At 39.0% G+C, this 19,285-nt stretch overlaps 1 protein-coding gene across 4 annotated transcripts in view; it reads right to left on the bottom strand.

Moving 5' to 3' along the window:
- setd5 (SET domain containing 5) overlaps positions 1–19,285 on the bottom strand; it is a 55,431-nt gene extending 36,146 nt beyond the window's left edge. For all 4 annotated transcript variants that reach the window (XM_041779994.1, XM_041780011.1, XM_041780003.1 and 1 more), the window contains exon 1: positions 18,860–19,285. The gene's annotated coding sequence lies outside the window, so the exon portion shown is untranslated. The remainder of the gene's footprint in view (positions 1–18,859) is intronic.

Raw genomic sequence — 19,285 nt, 5'->3', positions numbered from 1 at the left:
CAACAAAGACCTTTAGCCCTGTGTGTGGTCTGCTGGGTAACACCAAGTAACGGAGAATTCCTGAATAAGGTCTACAGACGTACCGCGTGTTCTCTTGCGTGAGATAGATGGCTGCAGATAATGAGACAATTTGCCAGATCTATTTGCCAAAATCTAAAATTATTGAAACTTCATTTCCTCCTCTCTCAGGGGCTGAACAAGTGCAAAAAAATCTCCCACACTGTGCCTAAACTTATCAAGCAGATGTACCTTCTAAGGCTGTACAATATTTACAGCAATTTTGTTTTACTTCTTCTTACCTTATCTATTATTTTGGATTGCTGTTGCAATGCCAGAAGTGTCCCCTGGGATCAATAAAGTATTAACTTATCTTATCTTATTGGGGGCAAGATATCAGTCCTGGCAGATATCAGCTTAAAAAGCTAATTATTGGCATCCACAGATAAGTTTGCTGAGTTTTTGCAGGACCAACAGAACTTAATCAGCCATGGTCTTTTTCCTTGTTTACTCTCATTCCCTCAACTTAACAGTGTACTTTAAGGACTTAAGTTTTCCCTCTTAAATGCATATTTAAATATCAATCTCAGCTGAAAGGAATCTGTAAATATTGGCCTATTGGGTATCAGCAAAAATCCAATACCATGCACACCCAGAACGTTCCATCCCTGACAATGTCTTGTGTGTATTTTTCTGTGCAATGACTGCAGTAAAATCAACTGCTGCTTATTTATTCAGCTCTAGCACCAACACTGTGCTGGGTTTTGATGGCCATGGTTTTACTGTATACAAACAAACAGAGTAGACAGAGTACTTGATGTACAAGTACAGTCTAGGCCTTCCATCTTTGTAAAGTGTTCAGACAAAACTTTGGTTATGAATTTACACTACGTAAATAATGATTGACTGACTGATTGATTGGCAACTATACTGGGTCTACAATGGTGTAAGTCACTATGGCCAGAAGTACAAATCAAGCGTGAAACTCTATGATTTAGGAATGGGCAGTAATATGGTAATACTATATCTCGGGGTATTAAAAAATAGCCACGGTATTGCCTTAATTACCATCATGCATTGACAGTATGGGTTCATTTCCACCTGCAGCACCACTGCTCATGTCTAGATGATTTAAAAGTGATTTAAGAACTCATCTTTATGATGATGGGCTAATATGGCAAATGACAAAGGCATATGCTGGCACATACATGTCATGCGCCATGGCACAATGCGGCTGTCTTCTCTAGTCAAACTGTTAAAGCCAAATTGTTAGTAGCTCCATTTACTTAAGTGCAAGAACAATTCTTGAACTATAAATCTCTTCCAACAATCCTTTAAACCTTGCCTTATAAACACTGTTACTTGTAGACACAGCATTTTTTATTAAGGATTTAATGAAACACAGGTGGAGGCACGTGTTCTGCTCGCTGTGCATGCACATGCACGCCAACAAGTGCCTGTATAAAGTGACTTTAAAAGATCTGGCGGTCATACTGTATACTTTGGTAAAATACACTTTGAAACAGTGTGGAGCAATTATTTCATTTTCAATTTCAATTAGTATGTCAATCATAAAAACAACATAATTGTGATTAAATTATTATTGGGCCACAAACCATGTACTTTTATTGGGCCATGGTTTTGTCACATGGAGTAAATGTTTAGTGTTTATTTTTAATTTTTGCAGAAATATCAGAAACACTTAAAACCATGGTTAATCTATTTTATGTCATTTCTATCAATATTTTTCATTAATATTTACATATTTTTACCTATTTATTTTCATGTATTTCTATTTATCTAATTATTCTGAATGTTAAAGTTCAAAAAATCCATTCGATGTAAATGTAAAACAGTCAACGAGTAATCATGTTTGAAAACATGATCTTAATATCAGTTAAAACAATCATGATTATCATTTTTGCCATAATAGAGCAGCCCTACTCTGAAAACCCAGAACACATCAGTTCAGCATTTTGACAGCAAATCAGCCTCAAACACAATGAAGTAGAAACCTTGCATACAAACACAGGCTGCTTCACAAATACAGAGCCACAACAAGTGGATGCATGACATTTCTGTAGCTGTCCCCTGGCTACAGCAACCACTGCCCTCACTCTCCAGCACCGAGGCAACCACAGCCGGGCCGGGGACTTCCAATAATGTCAAGGTCAGTTCAGCTGTGCTCACTGTCAAATAGAGAATGTCAGTCCCATCCAGCTGGACACACACATACACTGGTAGGCTGCAGCAGAAATGTCAGCTGGCTGATAATTACAAAAGCAGGCCTCAAATGAAAACAGAGACACAGAGATGGAAATATACACAAGCAGAGATGGGATGGTCCATTTGGGTAATTTAAGAATTGTTCCTCTTTAAATAAGCAGAGAATAACAGCACTTCAAAGGGCACAAAGGGTTAATATGATTTGTAACGTACTTAGATATGATGTGATGGAGTGGATCCCATGGTGCCCCATCCAGAGCCTTTTCAAAAAACCACTGGTGGTTTATTATCCCTGTGGATGATCACTGCCTCGCAAAAATAGCCAGCTCGCTCCTACCTAACTCACAAAGGGAGTCACTATTTGGGCCTCTTCCAAAAGAGCCAGACGGTGAACTAGGGAGGTAAATTCCATACGAAGAAGGAAAGCCTTTCTTTACCTCACCCTCCTCCTCCTCCCTCCTTTCCTTGTTCGTTCCTCTGGCCATGAATACCGGGCTCAAATTACCGGCAGGCTCAACAAAGTCTTTTCACTTCCACTAGAACAGAGGCCATTTTGGAGACAAGTCCAAGGGGGAGGGACGTACACACAAAATGAACAGCAAAACCTCGCTCTCCCTCTCCCTTTCCCCCCTTATCATCTCTCACATTACCCTCTCTCCCCTCTTCTTTTTCATTTTCAACAAACTAAAGCTCTGCCATTGTCGAACACTGGCATATGTGAACAGTGCTGCCCTAAAACAAACTACTTGATTATCCTTAAACATCTTAATGTGTCTCTTGGGTGTTAAACAAATTCAAAGCTAATGCACAACACTTCTAAGGCACAAACATTATCTGAAAGAGCTTTAGTTCCAATTTTCTTCCCATTCAAAATAAAAAAAAACTTGAGGGAGAAACCAGACATTTTTCACAACAGTACATGCAGATAGAAAGTCCATAGAAAGTGTTAATTATAGCAGACATATCACTGCATATTAACATGATGTAAGAACCTCGGTTAGACTGATAGTAGCATAATAAAAAGAGAATTTGCAGTTTAAATATAGCTGCTTGGGGCGCAGATAGCCTTATGATTAGGCCGCATCCCATTATGCAGGCAGCCCAGTTTCAGATCTGGAATGTGGCTCCTTTCCCACACGTCTTCCCCCCCCTTCCTCATCCCTGTTTTCAACTCCACCCAATGTACTTCATGCTGAATAGAGGCATAAAACGCCCAAGAATGTATCTGCAAAATTAATTTAAAAATACATATTGATGCAATTTGAATGAATTGATTTTAAATGTAAATATTTTCCAAAGAGCACTCTCCAAAGTTGAACATGGCATTTGATACTTGCTTTACGTTAAACTGCTTGAGAAGAAATCAGGACTTTTATTTATTCATTTATTTCAAACCAGGGATTAAAAAGGATGAGAAAGACTACACATTGGGGAATTGAAAGAACATTTATAATGTGTAGAAAATTAGTATAGATCCACATAAACAGAGAATCCCTCTAGTAGTTTAAAAATATGTTTTAGCATTAACATTTTAAATAAAGATAAAAAAGGAAATGAGGTTTAGATTTCTTTAGTCTTTATCCAGATCATAATACAGAAGACTGAGGAAGGCTATCAGATGATGGACATGTTGAATTTTCTTTATTTTTGATCTACATAATATATCAATACTAAATGGAAAAAAGTAGCCTGTATTTGTGACCTGCCTTGATTTGTCAAAATGTGTAACACTAGGCTACTGAGGGGGGGTACATAAAAGTAACTTTTTATTTGAAGATTTATAGCATGTGGTATTATCTATGAATGCACTAAATGGTCGAGTCTCGGGACCCACCATCAATTCCTCAGTGAGAAATTGTGGCCAAAATTTACCATATTTTTTGACCAGCCAGATTTATCTAATTAACAATAACATACTCTGGGCCTTAGACAGTACAAAAAAATGTGAGAAAACAAAGGAATAGGTATGTTTTGAGTTAATCTCATAGACTATTTGGCGGAATTTTTCTCCAGGCACCCAGTTGCAACCAACTGAAAAGGGCTCTGTGACCCAGTTTTTGGATCCTAGAACAGGAACTAAAAAGATATCTTTGTTTATGATTATTCAGTAGGCTTTTGGACTTGTGACTTCTTACAAAGTATCTAACAAGTTATTATGGTGATGAGACTTGATAAAACAAGTTCTTTATTTTCTCAGTTGCAAAACAAAAAACATCCATTTTCAAAACAGCCACAGCTGAATCTAAGCTTATCTGGATATTTCTGCACATGAGAAAAGAACATGCTTCACACTTTCCACTGTTGAAGTTAAAACTTTTGTTTAACAGAAAGTAACTCACTTGTAATTGAATTACATGCATGTGTAATTCAATTGCAAGTGAACAAGGCCACTAATCTCAAAGTAGCGTGCTCCCCAATTACCAATACTGAGTGGTTCAGGAGACACCACCAGAACAGACAAGGTTAATGTTTTAATTGAGCTTGAGTTTGTTAAACCAGCCCGACAGTCTTCAGTGTTCAGCAAAGCTTAAACTACAATGCCATAGTACTTTCTTACAATCAGTGCAGATATCTAAATCAGAAGCAGCTCAGTCTAAATCTGCTTAAGTCAAGGATAGTTTCCTTTTATGGAGAAACAACAACCTCAAACATGGAACCAAAATTAACACAGAATAACAAGACAGCTTTAGTGTCTAGCTTGCTCCACAAACCCACCACCAGAACTACAAACACTTCTATGAAACTGAAGGGGAAATTAAGTTGGTACAAGTACATATATACTTCCATGGGCCTAAAAGTGCATCCCAGTTAGTTTGCCCCTTCTCTGGCTAAGTGACTGCATAGGGCATCAGTCAGCATTTGTACTACTACTTAAGGCAGGTGTGCTACTTTAAAAGAAATACACTTTGGCTTACTTGCCAAGTTTTGGATAAGTAGATCAATACCACTCACCTACCTGTTTGTTACAGGTAACTGGGGGAAACAGCTGGCCTCACTTTAAAGCTCAAGTGCTCCTCTAAAGCTGCATTTCAGTTTCTTTTACTATTCATGTACACAGGAAAAAAGAAACAACACAAGCTAGGCTAACCATTCAAGGCAAAAGACTGGGCTGTTTTATTCATTCTGGGTGATGTGTTCAGTGTTTCCAGTAGATATATCCCTCCATAGCTGGATCAGATCTGCCAAAAAGGGTTGGAAACATTGATTTCCCACAGTAAAGTTTCCTTTCACTTAAAGCAGAATAGCTGTGATGGTTCTATTCCACATTTAACAAGAAGCATGACGAAAGCTTAACTTAAAAAGTTTAGGAGTGTTGTTGGTGTCGGCTCAGCTTACAGCCCCTCCCTGAAAGCCTTTTCACTGAGGAGCTTCAGAAAAAAAAACAGATCTTTGGCATGAAACTACCTTTCTCTATTCTTTCTGGTTTCAATTACCAGATATATAGATTGTTAAGAGTTGGCATGTTGAATTGTTGTAAAGGATAGCGAGAGAAAGACACAGCAAAATCAGCATTTAAGCAATGCAGCATGGTACAATGCAATGTTGTCCCCATGTCATCCTGTTCCTTTTTCTCCCATCACTCATGTTAAGATGGGTGAGGAACAACAACAGATGGAGATGGAAAAACATGAGGTGTGTCAGAATTATTTCTAGGGCTGGCCCCTTCCATTTGGTTGGTTGATAAGCTCTTATTCGAGCAAGAACCTGCTCATCGGTTGGTTGCACAGTTGCAAGAAGCAGGAGAAAGAAAAGAGCAATGCAGCGCTGGGCAATCCAGGTAGAGAGGCACACAGAATATGTTATTTTCTGATTATTTCACAGCAGTTATACTGTAAATGACTTGGGAATACCATATCTTAAACTCCACACAAAGATGCACGATGTTTGCATTGAAGTGGTGCCTCTGAGTGTCTCTGTCGCCCTCTGTCAGAGAATCAATGTCCATTTAATTCACCACTCAGCGCATACTAGTATTAAGTCCCTTTATCATCCCATCAAAATGTACACATCAGCGTTAGTGTCTGTTACAGACAGAGAGCAGAAGAGGGAAAAGAACGATGTCTGCTGGTCATTAATTCCCAAGCAGTTGACTTTTTTGGTCACTTCACCTTATTAAATAAACACTGCATGCTGTCTGATATATCCTCATGATTTACAAAACATGGGTTGGAACAAGTCAGTCTTGATAACAGTTAATGTTATTAGGGTTGTTCCGATACAGATACCAGTATCGGAAATTCGTCTGATACTGCTTAAAGTGCAGGTATTGATATCGGCGAGTACACGAGTTAATACATATCTGGTACTGTTTGGTTTAACTTTATAGTTTGCCTTGTTTAGCCATGCTAACTGTTAGCGCTATAAACTGGAAATAGTTTCTTCTTCGCTGCCGGGCTTCCGTTTTTAGCGCAGCAGCAGCGAAGAACAACCAAGGGACCCGCTGCAGCTACAAAGAATGCAGGCTGTGTGACAGTTTTCCTCTGAATGTGATCGTTAAAACGCCTTTCAGACTGGTGCTGTTGTACAAGACAAGAAGTGACAATTTATTTCAAAGTTAAATAACTTTTGAACCATAAATTGTCGCCTCTTGTCTTCCTCTTGAATGTAGCGGTTGTGTTTTCCCATGACGCGACTGATGCCTTTGAATCCCGTGCGGCAGCGTTTTCAGCGAGACTGGAACTCGTGTATGTTTTGGGGACTTTAATGATTAAATCCACACCAGTAAACCCGATATTGAACGTCTTTTTATCCATTTTAATCAAATTACGATCGTTTATTACCACTAGCTCAAATGCTTAATGCCATATTGTTCCTCTCTAAGTGTTGGTGAGCCAATAGCAGGCTGTTCTGTAAACACATGATGCTGCACAAAATAACAGAAAGGAGAGAGAGGGAGTTCGATGCACTTGATGATTTATACAACTGTATACATTTAGTATCTGTAAACAACAACTGTTCATATGCGAGAAGTAAGTTTTTTATTGTATTTGGAAAAGTGCACTAAAGTTTGTATTAAAAAAAGAGAGAGAGAGCCTGTGATGCAGCCCACTGTATTATAATTTCAATATTTAGCAGCAAAACTCAATAATCAGCATGAAAACAACTTCAGGGTCACAGAGTAACTGTGCATTTACAATTCTAATAGTTGAGCAATGATCTGAGTCAAATATAGGTCTAAAATAATTTGTTAGTCTGAACAGTCATTTCAGATAGTTGAGAATGGTATCGGATCAGTATCGGTATCGGCCAATACTCAACACCTTGGTATCGGAATCGTATCGGGAAGGAAAAAATGGCATCGAACATCCCTGATTGTTATGAATTAATACAAGTATCTGAGGACACTGTGTGATAGGATTCTAAATGGTTGTTATGCTGGGATCACAGACATTTTGTAAATACAGGCAGCTGCACACTGATCATGTCTGAAAAGTCTATAAAGAAGATTTTAAAAAATCATTGCGATTAATCAAGGTTAACAAAAAGTACAGAAAGCACAGTGGACAAATCAAAGTCAGCTGAACCTTTTGTTCTCTTATTTGATTTTCAATCCCTAACAAGTTTCTTTTTCAACACTTCAGTCCATGTTAAAATCTTATATCTACCTAAAAAAGTAAGTCCGCTATCTAGACAGGAGGTCACTTACCCTTAGTTTAAGACAGTAGAAAATGTTCTTTAAAAGTCAGAAAGGCAGTTAAAGGTGCGAAACAATGGAATCTTAAAAAGCAATAAAAAGGAGGCCCTGTAAGAAATGCTTTGAAAAGCTTCCTATTAGAGCTGAACGATTCGCAAAAATTTTTTATTTGCAATTTTTTCACAAATATTGCGATTTAATATGTGATTATTCTTGGGTTAATCTTATGAATTTTTCCACAAATTCAAGCTATAAATAATACCATACATAAGACGATGTGTATTGACAACAATGAAATTATTTCTGAAGCAATTAATCCATAGTAGCATGAATCTAAATATGAAGACAACAAGCTTTAAGCTATAAAGGAGGCAGCTGGGGTGGGGGAGGTGAGGCTGGCTACCAGCTCATCACAGCTGGGATATGACTTTCGTGAAGTAATGCTAGGCTTCATCATTTTTAGACAGAATAAGCTAACTATTTTTGCTCATATTGCAAATGTGATGTCATTTGCTTTGTTTAAGGGCATTATCATTTTCATGTCACTCATTTTGATTAAGAAAAACACACAAAAAACACAAAAAGGATTTTTGTAAACATTATTAAAAAATGACACTTGAATTTTTGCATAATGTGCATAAAATCTCTGTCGCTGCAAGAAATTGGTTTATTAAACTGGTATTTTGACATATTTCAAGTTCAAGAAATATTGCAACTTCTGCAATTTGAAAATTGAAGCAGGCTGTATTGCAGTTTAATCTAATTTGTGATTAATTACGTAGCCCTACTTCCTATGTTAATTTTTAAGATCATTTAGACTACCAGAAGAGTGCAATGAGGAACCTGTCACGGCTCAAACTGATTTTGAAATAGAGGGTTTCCTCTCCATCTTTCTATTTTTTTCTTTCTTTTAAACCAAAATGACCAACTGATTGGTCGGTGTGTGTGTGGGGATGTAATAATTTGACCAAGATTTTCTTTGGTTGACCACAGGCCTAAGATTTCCTTGACTTTGTCTCATTTTCCTCACTCAACAGATATTGTTAGCTTGTTTTAAAAAGGTGGAGATGGGTGTGCATTCATATAGCTAAATATCTGGGATTGAAATGTTATGAAAACCCTGAGATGTGTAAACACGGAGGCAAAACTATCCAGCTCAAAGCTGTCTAAAGCTTATCAATAGAAAACAGAAAGTAAAAGCGGTAGAGAGCAGACTATATACAAGGGGAACCTGAAATTCAGAGGACAGAGAATTACCTTTTTAACAGATGTAGTGTAGACTGTGAGTGTACTGTGCAATGTGATGCAATTTCTAACAATGGCATGCTGTTAGGACAGAGTGTAACCTAACATTAACTATGTTTACATGGACCACTTGTAATTGGAATAAATGCCTAAACTGAATAAAAATGCTTTATATAAACACTTCATTCAGCATTAAATTCTCTGATACAGCTCAATCGGACAGAAATTCCACTCTGATCAAGAGGCATGACTTAAGCTGATAGTCGTTATGGATCAGCGTCCATGTAAACACTTGATCTGATTGTCTCTCCCTGTTTGGACAGAACCATGGTGGTCTGCTGCTGAGACAACTTTTTACTAGAAACTTTAAAAGACCTTAGAATTGTTGATCAGATAATATAAGGTACAGGCACATGAGAGTGGATCAATTCGACATTTTAATGCAGGGAAGATGAATAAATAAGTGACACAGTTTTTTTTACAACAAAGGTGAAGATGACTTTCTTCCTCTACAGCAAATTTTGGTAGATTTGAAGCGTGGGATTGTACTACGCATGTCAGAGCAGTTTTATTAAGATCAAATGTATGATGCATGAGCACGCACATCTGAATTAGATCGCATATTTTAGCGTCCTTGTGAACAGAGAAGTTAAAGTCTCTGATCAGAATAACCTGAATCTGATGGTGAAAAAATTGCTTGTGTAACCGCAGAGACAATTTTTTTTAACAGCTTAGTTCTTTTTTTGAACAGATCTGATCATCTCCTCTGCGTGTGGAGAACTTGACAAATGTAAACATAACACATTCTTAAGTTTTGCATGACTCTCTCTGGGCTTCTGTCATTATCAGGAAGCTTTTTGAACCAGCAGAATTGACCATTTTCACATAATCTGATAAAAACTTACTGGACTACTTACTGGAATTCAAATCTGAGGAAAAACATGGCTATAGTGTACAACACTGCAACATGTCATCCTGGCTTTGAATATCAAGAAAAAATGATTATAAATAATGTTTAAGTGGCAACAAAAATGTTTGATGAACAATAAATAAATGTTAAAGTAAGGTAAGTTTTAAAAAATATCAGCTCACAACAGTGTTTTTCAGTGTATAAAAAGAGATGCGTAAAAAGATATTAAAATGCAACTCTACATCAAAGGTAACTTAACAGATCAAATTTATCTTCCATTATGATGGCAACAAACAGTAAAAATGTAACTCTTAAATCATTTTAAATGCTAATGGTAGGCCATGACAACTATACTATGCCCACTTTGATGGTGGAATCATCATGAATTAAAGTGGTAATATCATGCAATGTTATGTAATACACACCAAGGAGAAAAAGCCACAAACAACAGGCAACTGTGGAAATATACAAGATAATATTCAAAGAAGCATGAGCATTGTGCATCAAGGAATAAATCAGCCATGATAATTTAAACTACACGATGCAGACAGGCTTTTTACCAGATAGGTTGATGGAAAGATGACAAGAAGAGTTTTACGCACACAGATAGACGGACATAAATAAACAATTTGGCTTTGAACACTTTGTCCATACTCGCAGTGCGTCCACCTGTGCCTCGCCAAACCTCCACAACACATCCAGTCCAGTGAGATTACACCAGCCCCCTCAGTCTGCCCCCGCACACATGCTTGCTGTACAAGGCAGGATATGAATATATCTGCCGTTCCCCAGCACTGCGCAGGTCGAGCTACACTCTGTGAGCTACAGCAGAAGGAAATTGAAGATGAAGAACAGGCAAATCAATAGAGCCTGGCTCGAAGACCAACGGGATATGTGGCCAGAGGGAAAGCAAAGCTCATTCTAGATCTTATTTCACACTCACCCAAACACAATTTGCAATATCACAGTGAGGGAAAAACACTCAAACGTACAAAAACATGACACTTTACATTTAGACACACACTTTCTGTGCCTCATATATCATAAGTGTAAGGCTGGAAAACAAAACTGTAATGTAAAAATGGAATTAGGTGGTACCAATACACCTTACATGTTTCTTTGTAAGACTTATGATGGCACCTGCTTACAGAGTCATTGCATTCCCACTAAAAATGAGCAGATTTGTAGAATATGCATTTAAATATGCCCCTTTTTTTTCATAATCTACTTTCAGACAGGTGACTTATTGATTCATCTATAGCTTGACTCTTCATGGCATACCAAGAGCAATGGGTAAAAGAATGGAAAAAAAATCATGGGACAAAAATAGATTAAGTTAAGTAACAGAATAATCATAAAAAATAATAATCATTGTTTATAGAAAAAAAGACTTAGTCTTCTCTTTGCATACAATATACTTTTTTAAAGAACATGCTGAAAATGTGAAGATAATAAGTATGAAAATAGATGCTCATTCTTATAATCTTTTAAATCCTCCATTTCTCATTTCTACTTGAATTCTGTATCAATTTTATGGCTTTCTTCATTTTTATGGTGCTCCTGTTGTCAGTCCATATCCATTGTCATGGTGACAGGGTGAGCACAGCCATGAAAAAAGTGAGCTACGACGAAGAGGCACTCACACAAAATTAAAAACAATGCTATTACTTCACCATTTCAACCGCCACCTGATCTGAATAGTGTTGTCTTCCAAAAGCTCTCTAAAACATTGTAAGTAAAGTGTTAATGTGATGCAGTGGAACAGACCATTTCTCACTGCAGCAGCACGACCACAGACCTTCACTATAGTTACACTGCACTGGGGGTGTCTGAAGCAGTCATGGCTGCAGCAGAGACGATAGAAAGCACTCCTGGAACATGTCACTATCAGATTGAGACACCGGCCAACTGTTTAGGCTACGGCAAATTATAAACAGCAAAGATCAGTCTGAAAGGACTGGAGATGTTGGGGTGAAAAAAGGACATATGAAGTATGATGATTACAAAACTGGCAATATGAAACCTCTAACAACCCATGGGATATGATTTAATATGGTGCACTGTATCATCATAATGGGAAATTTGGCACTGTAAAGGTGCCTTAGTCAGTGTTTCATAAATGTGTATTTTTGTCCATTGTGTTCTTGCTTCATCCTGTAATTTTATGTTGTTCTGTTAGAGATTCACGACGAAAAATATGAATAAAGGTTACATTACTGCAATTTTTAAGTCACTGATTCCACTAAACACTAAATTAATCTGCCACAATGGCATCCTAACCACTAATAAAAAATAGCATTAAAAAAGTGTCCCAAGAAACATATTTTTGCACCTTTACTGTGGATAATGCTTTGACTCTAGCAGTGATGATGCTGTTATCATGCAAAGCAGACAAGCATACTGGAAGCGCAGCCGGGTCTACCATTAAAACAGCCTGTTTAAATGTGCAGGGTCCAGACAGGGAATTGAGGGACACAAAGAAAAACACTAGCCAAGTAGGTAATATTAGAGGGGTGTGGGAGAGAGCTAACAGCTAGGTCAGCATGACAGAAAATCCAACCATGGACATCTGAAACATCTGTCTCAGGGCAAACAAGCCAGTCGCTCAGTAATAAGCAGGAGGGCTAAAAAAGACAAAAAATACTGCTGCCTGTTTGGGCCTGACTGTTTCCTACTGACCTGCTTCTGTTTCTCTCTGAAGCCAAATTAAAGGCAGGCTTTTCTGTGTAAATAATTAATCCTTATAGAATACAGAAACTAAAAGAGCAGCGTGACTTCATGGGACATCATAAATATCATAATAAAGGGGCTGGCAAAAAAAATCTTCAAAACTGTGCATCTGATGGAAATTTGCATCTGATGTTAAGACATTTCTCAAAACAGCTGAAATGCCTGCAAGACACGTCTGCTCCCAAATGTGGGAAGGAATGTTTTCCTACCAACAGTCAAGCCGAGGCTTGAAGCCAAAAACAGCCATCTTGTTGTTAGATAAGCTCTTAACATAAACCAGAGGTAGCCTCTGTCTCTCATACTTGTTCACACTGCATGACAAACACATTTACATGACATTTCCATTTCCTCTTTTGGCTGGGAGTCTATTCCAGGGCAACATGGGGGCTTGCCCTGGCTCCACCTCGTGACAACATTTACAGCATCACACTTATGTGAGACCACCAATGCAGGCTAGCAAGGTGTCGCTCAGGGAAAAAGAAAAGTGAGGATTGGTAGCCATTTTGAACTGCTGGGGAGCTTTTACTGCTCACTCTGACGGCGTGGCGTTCATGAAATGACCGCAGAAAACCACAAAAGGTCTTGAAGAAACTGTGTCAAAATCATGAAGAAAGTCTGTGAGTGAATAAATCAACAGCAAGTTTAAGAGCAGAACAAATCTAGGTTCAAACTGTTCAGAGGTACTGCTCTATTTTAAGACCAATTCTGTTTAAAAGCATGTGAATGGCCAAGATAAAGCCTGTTTACAAAAAGGGAAACTCCCACCTCGCTCATCTCAACAGGAACCATTTGCTCAAGGTGACAGAGCCAGGTGCTTATGAACAGGAAAAACCTGGCACAAGCCATTCTTTACCCTTTTGTTTTTAGGACTGCCACTGTGTGTTACAAAACAAGGCAGCTGTGAGCAGGTTGGTGTCAAGTGGCTTAACTTTGGTGCAAAAAGCACTCTAGGTTGTTTTTCTTCTGCCCTACTCCTTATTTGCTCTCATTCCCTGCCTGACAACACCCTCTGAGCAAACACACTCAGAAATGTGTGTGTGCAATCTTGGTTCTGCCCCATTCAGACAAAGAATTCTGGTATTCTAATAGCCCATTATTTGGTGTATTAATGTTAAAGTTAGTTACATAAAATGAATAAGGCAGTTAGGTAAAGGGGAATGGAAAAGAGAGGGAGAAGCCAATCTGGGGAAGCCTAAAATGGCCGCCTGCAGTTCAAAAGGTGGAAAGACAGAAACTCTGTATATTGGTGGGCTTTTTTCTGGGTTTATGCTCAGCCAAGTATGACAAGAAAGCAGGACAGACTGAGTAACAGTGAGAGAAGAAGAGGAAATGAAGGACAAACCATAAAACAAGACTGAGAGAGTGAGAGAGAGAGAGAGAGAGAGAGAGAGAGATGATTACGTAGATTGCCTGCCTCACCCCCTCTCTGCCTTGTTTTTTCCCCCTAGCCACCTCCTCCTCCTCCATTATTCTCCCAAGAAGCATTGCTTCTCGGCACAAAACAGAATTAACCAGCACAGCCCTCTGCAACACTGCTCCCCCAGCGCTGAGGAAACACTGCGCCTGATTGGAGCAGCTCCAGAGCTCCTGCACCAATCAGAGCACACCGCTGAGGCAGGCGTCACAGCGATTTGTTTTTAACCCCGTTGTGCAAGACCGTGAGCCACACAACACAGAGCAGCTGCAGAGGGAGAGTTACAGAGGAGGACGATAGAAAGATTGAAATATAGAAAGGAAATGCAGAAGGTATCTTCACTAAATATAAAAAATAAAAAAAAAAACATAAATGCAAACCACCATATGCTAAGAATATAAGAAGATATACATGAATATAGTTGTGCCTATACTTCTAAATATTCTTCCTTTTGCAACTGTTAAATGCCAATATAAACCCATGAGGACAAAGTAAGTATGACTGCTTCTTACTCTAGCAAATTTTATCCCCCCACATAGATGCAGAGCCACAATGCTGTCTTTGCTGACACGGTCAGACAGGCAGAACACACATGAAACTGTATTAACATATCAATAGCTACACCTGCCTTCCATGTAATGATACAGAGTGCCATCAGCATGCAAATGTTACGCTAAAAGGACAGGGTTTTCCCCCTCTCTATTCCCATTCCTCACACACGTACACCCCCTGCTCCCTTGCTTCTCCAACCGTCTGCAGCAAGACCAAATCCTGTCTTCTTCTTTTGGAAATGTGCCAACATCCTGCTTCGCTCCCTCATGTACACACACACAGAGCACAGTTTACATTCTGCTTGGTGTACAATCCATACCCATCAGACCACAGCGCACCTATTCCAATCATGTTCTCCCCTTGCCAAATAATTACATTTTTTTGGTTTGTAACCGCTCCCTGAATGTGAATGAGAGAGACAGACTTTATTTCCTTAATAAACAGAAAACTGGGCCAGGCTTAACCTTGAATGTCTGCACATTCCTCAGATCTCGAATGTTTCAGAGGCCCATATTGGGAAAGAAGGGTCTACATCCTGCAGACAGATCCACACATACAAGCACAGGGCTGCTCTTGTAGGCAGTCCTTCAAGAATAGTTGTAACTCTACACCCTGAATACCCCTATCTCGCTCAGAAAAAAACAGAGTGAACCTGATTCGAGGCACAGAAAATGAACATGGCTGGTCAGTAAACAACAGAGCTGCAGTAGAGCAGTAGGACTGAATAACAAACTGAGTGTTTACAAGTATATATGATTTTTTCTAATTAAACAGGAAATAATCATTTTATTAATCCAATTTAAAATTCAGATAATATGATACTTATTTGATACCATAGCAGCAAAATAGTAATTCTAGACCAATGAAAGTGATTTATTGTCATTAACAATCAAAAATTCCATTACTTAAAGGATCAGTGGTATAAAAAAGCCCTTCAGCCATTTTTTAACCCACACTGTTTGAGCTGCACAAATATGTTGGCAACATTTCGAAAGTACATTGAGTCTTCACCAATTCCACCCACTTTTCAAAATGTTGCCAACATTTTTGTGCAACTCAAACAGTGCTGGTTAAAAATATGGCTAGAGAGCATTAGTTTCAATTGTTTTTATACCACTGATCTTTAAAGTAATGGAGATTTAATCATTTTGAGTATAGAAAATCTGACAACCTGATTAAATTGAAACATATGCTTTGCACAATTTAGATGGTATGAGGAATTTTGCTGTTGATTCTTGATCGATATATAACCTATTGGGTGCCTAGAACTTCTGTTTGTCGCCATAGCAAATAGCTTTCATTATCTTTGATTTCTATAAGAATTATATCAAAGATTATAATTCTGAAATAGTGCCAGTCATTTCAAATTTCTTTAGAGAAATGAATATGCTGAGATATACATTGTGTTCTGACACTCAACTAAAACATAAATTTTAAGATAGCAATTTTGGTCCATAATGCCCAGATATAACCTCTGGTTTGCTTTGAAAATGACCCTGGTGCACCTGATTTTGAGACATGGCTGGTCAGTACACAACAGAGCCAGGATAAGCAGCCATGCAGTACTTCCTAGCTTTCCCATGGTGGCAGGGTGAGTGAAGAAGGCAGGCCAGGGTCAGGGCGAGTGCTCGAGGGGCTCATGTTTCCTATGGTTCAGAGTGGCCAGGTTTGCATGCTGCAGCAGCCCACACAGTCTATTAAAAGATGTGAAGCATATTCAGAGAATGCCAGTCGCAACCAATGAAAACAAGGCTCGGCACACTGCAATCTGGCTTGCACGGACATCAAGATCAATCCAAATTCTTGGCGCTGGCCAGCTGAACACTCCTAACAGAGCACGAGTGTAATCTTTGTACTCCTCGTGAACAAGGTCGACAACAAGCTCAGGGAAAAACACACTGTACTGAAGCCACATGTGTACTTTTTCAGTTGATTTTTGTACAATCTCCTTCTGATTTTAAGTGTAGGGCACAACCAAATGAAATGTACATGTAAACAAGATTATGGCAGAGAAGATGCAACATGTTAATATTTGTTGGTTAAATTCAAGAACACAAGAAGGTGACAAGAAAGGTCTAAAGAGTGATCTAACTGAAGCCTGAGGTGTAACCAGTTGGGTTTGTGACACGTCAGACATAAATATCACTATAGAGCAGCAGTCATGCATCCGGGAACAGATTCTTGACCTAACCATAGCTTATAGAGCAAGATAACAATCGTCTTTCTCGCTGCTTGTTATGTCCACTGCTCGGACTCAGAGTGCAGCAGCACAATGCGAGGCTACGTGGTGCAACTGAGTGGAGAGCAGCTTTTCAGGCGACGGTGAGGGCAGCCATTTGTGCATGGGAAACGCGATTCCTTAAACGTCAAAAATAATATAAGAACCACAACATATAAACATATATCATACTTTCTGGTCGCAGTGCTCAGTCCCTGTGAGATTAATTTGAGCTCTGAGAAAATGACGAGGCACATCTCACTGTAGGATCGAGTTTTAACCCCTTAACCAGCCAAATAACTGTGTACTTGTAGCTTAAACCATTTAAGGCGTTCAAGAAAACGCTCAAACTACCAACACAAGAAACGTGTTATTAAAACAAGGGTGTCATAGAGCTTCTATTTAAGTCGCAACATGCGATTGCTACTTTCCTGCTCAGCAATTCAACTCACTCACACGCTGAAATAAAAAATGGAGTCTAAAAAAAGGAAACAAGAGCTCCCCTCAAAAATACCACCCATTTCTCTTAACCGCCACCGAGGCTGGGGGTTGGTAGGTGGGGGAGGTGAAGAACAGCAAGTCACTACCCAACAGATCTGCTGGTTTTGTGATTACTAGAGAAATTTCATACACAAACAGAGAAAAAATAACCGAGCTTCCAGCTTGATTCACACGCCTGAGCGAGGTTAGGAATGTTGCCAACGACGAATGCATTAACGTGATGTAACGTTAGCCAAACGCCACCATCATGCATGCACCATGTTTTGTATTATAAAACTACACGTTTAAGTGCACAAACCCTGAGTTTGACGTTCCGACAAGTTGTAAAAACGGTTTCAGTTTATAAACCAAGAAAAAAGCTCACACAGTGAGCGCTGTTAAGTTGTGGTTCAAAATAAGGACACAATCAACTGGAAAACATCCAAAAAGTTAGCTACAAGGCTAGTATAGCAATTGTTGCCTATGGCTTGTCTGCTAACCAACAGTGCAGCTGGTTGCCTGGCTAACATGAGTCGTCATTACTGATCAAATTGCTACTTTTGACGAGGGAAACTTTTGAAAAATTCGACAGCTTTCTGTTGTCAGACCTCTATTACGCCACTACTATCAAATTAAACATGCAACAAATTGTTTTGACTGCAATTAAACACATTTCTTTGCTTCCTTGAATGGCAAGGACCTAAACTTCCTAACCTAAAACACAGCGTACTTGTTTGATAGCTTCAATTTCTCATCATAACAAATATAAAACAAACGAAGTGATCATAATGTTCTGTTTATGCTGTTTTAAATGCATAGTGGGAGTTTCGAAATCAACACAGAAAATCATTAATTCACTTGCTGGTTTAGTTATTTATTAATGCGTCCTAAATGACACCAATTTGTAGATTTTATTCGGATTTGGTGAGAAACGACAGCCCAGTGTGAGTGCTTCATCCTCAGTATAGAAACAGAGAAAACCCTAAACTGAAGGCACCCCATGTAGACTCAAAATTACACGAGTCAAACTCCCAAAACTTACAGAATGTCTTTCTGGCATGGTTGTGTGACAGTGTTACAACCCTGGCTATTTTAACTACTTACAACTGTATTTCTACACTAAACAGGACTGCTATGAAAAACAACACGAGGAGCTGATAAAAAAGCCATGGAAGATAGGTCCACACATAGGCAAGAGCAACCATGCAAAGCACACTGTGAGTGTAGCGGCTTTAAAGCAAGCCAAGCAAGTCACTTGAAAGTGAAAAGATAGTGAGGCCAACCAAGTTGTTCAAATAAACTTAAGAGGACGCTAAGTAGTTAGCTAGCTAAGTTGGTTAGCTTCATAGCTAGTTGATGAAAACATGGTTAATGCGTGACTGTTGTATTTATGTGACTGTCTCCCTTTATAGTCAGTGATATAAAATGTACACAAAGATGTAAAGTACTCACCTAAAGGGACATTCCAAAGTTGTATAAGCGAGGCAAGTTCACATACAGTAAGAAGTCCTTATAGTATCCCAACATCAAATCCAACCAGACCAGTAGGCCTGTAGCCCGGCCTCGGAGTCTCCTGTATCCTTTGCCCTCAAAAGTAGCTCCCTCTCCAGGGGTAGAAAACAAACTTCTCTGTGTCTCCCACGCATAGACGGAAAGTTAAATTCCCTGTCCTGTTCAGGTGTACTGCATCCATTGGGTGTCTATTATAGATCCCCGGTGGTAAAATCCATTTATATTAGTGTTTTATATATTTACAGTCGCTATTTATAATGGGGTATATGCTGCTGTATGTGATACAGGGCTCTGATTCTGTCTCGGGTCCTTACATTCGCCGAGGCGCCCATCCCCCTCCTCGCCGGCATCGACCGCGGGTCCCAG

Source organism: Cheilinus undulatus, linkage group 3 (genome assembly GCF_018320785.1).
Source record: "Cheilinus undulatus linkage group 3, ASM1832078v1, whole genome shotgun sequence".
Lineage (NCBI taxonomy): Eukaryota > Metazoa > Chordata > Actinopteri > Labriformes > Labridae > Cheilinus > Cheilinus undulatus.
This window is presented reverse-complemented; position numbering and strand designations above follow the sequence as displayed.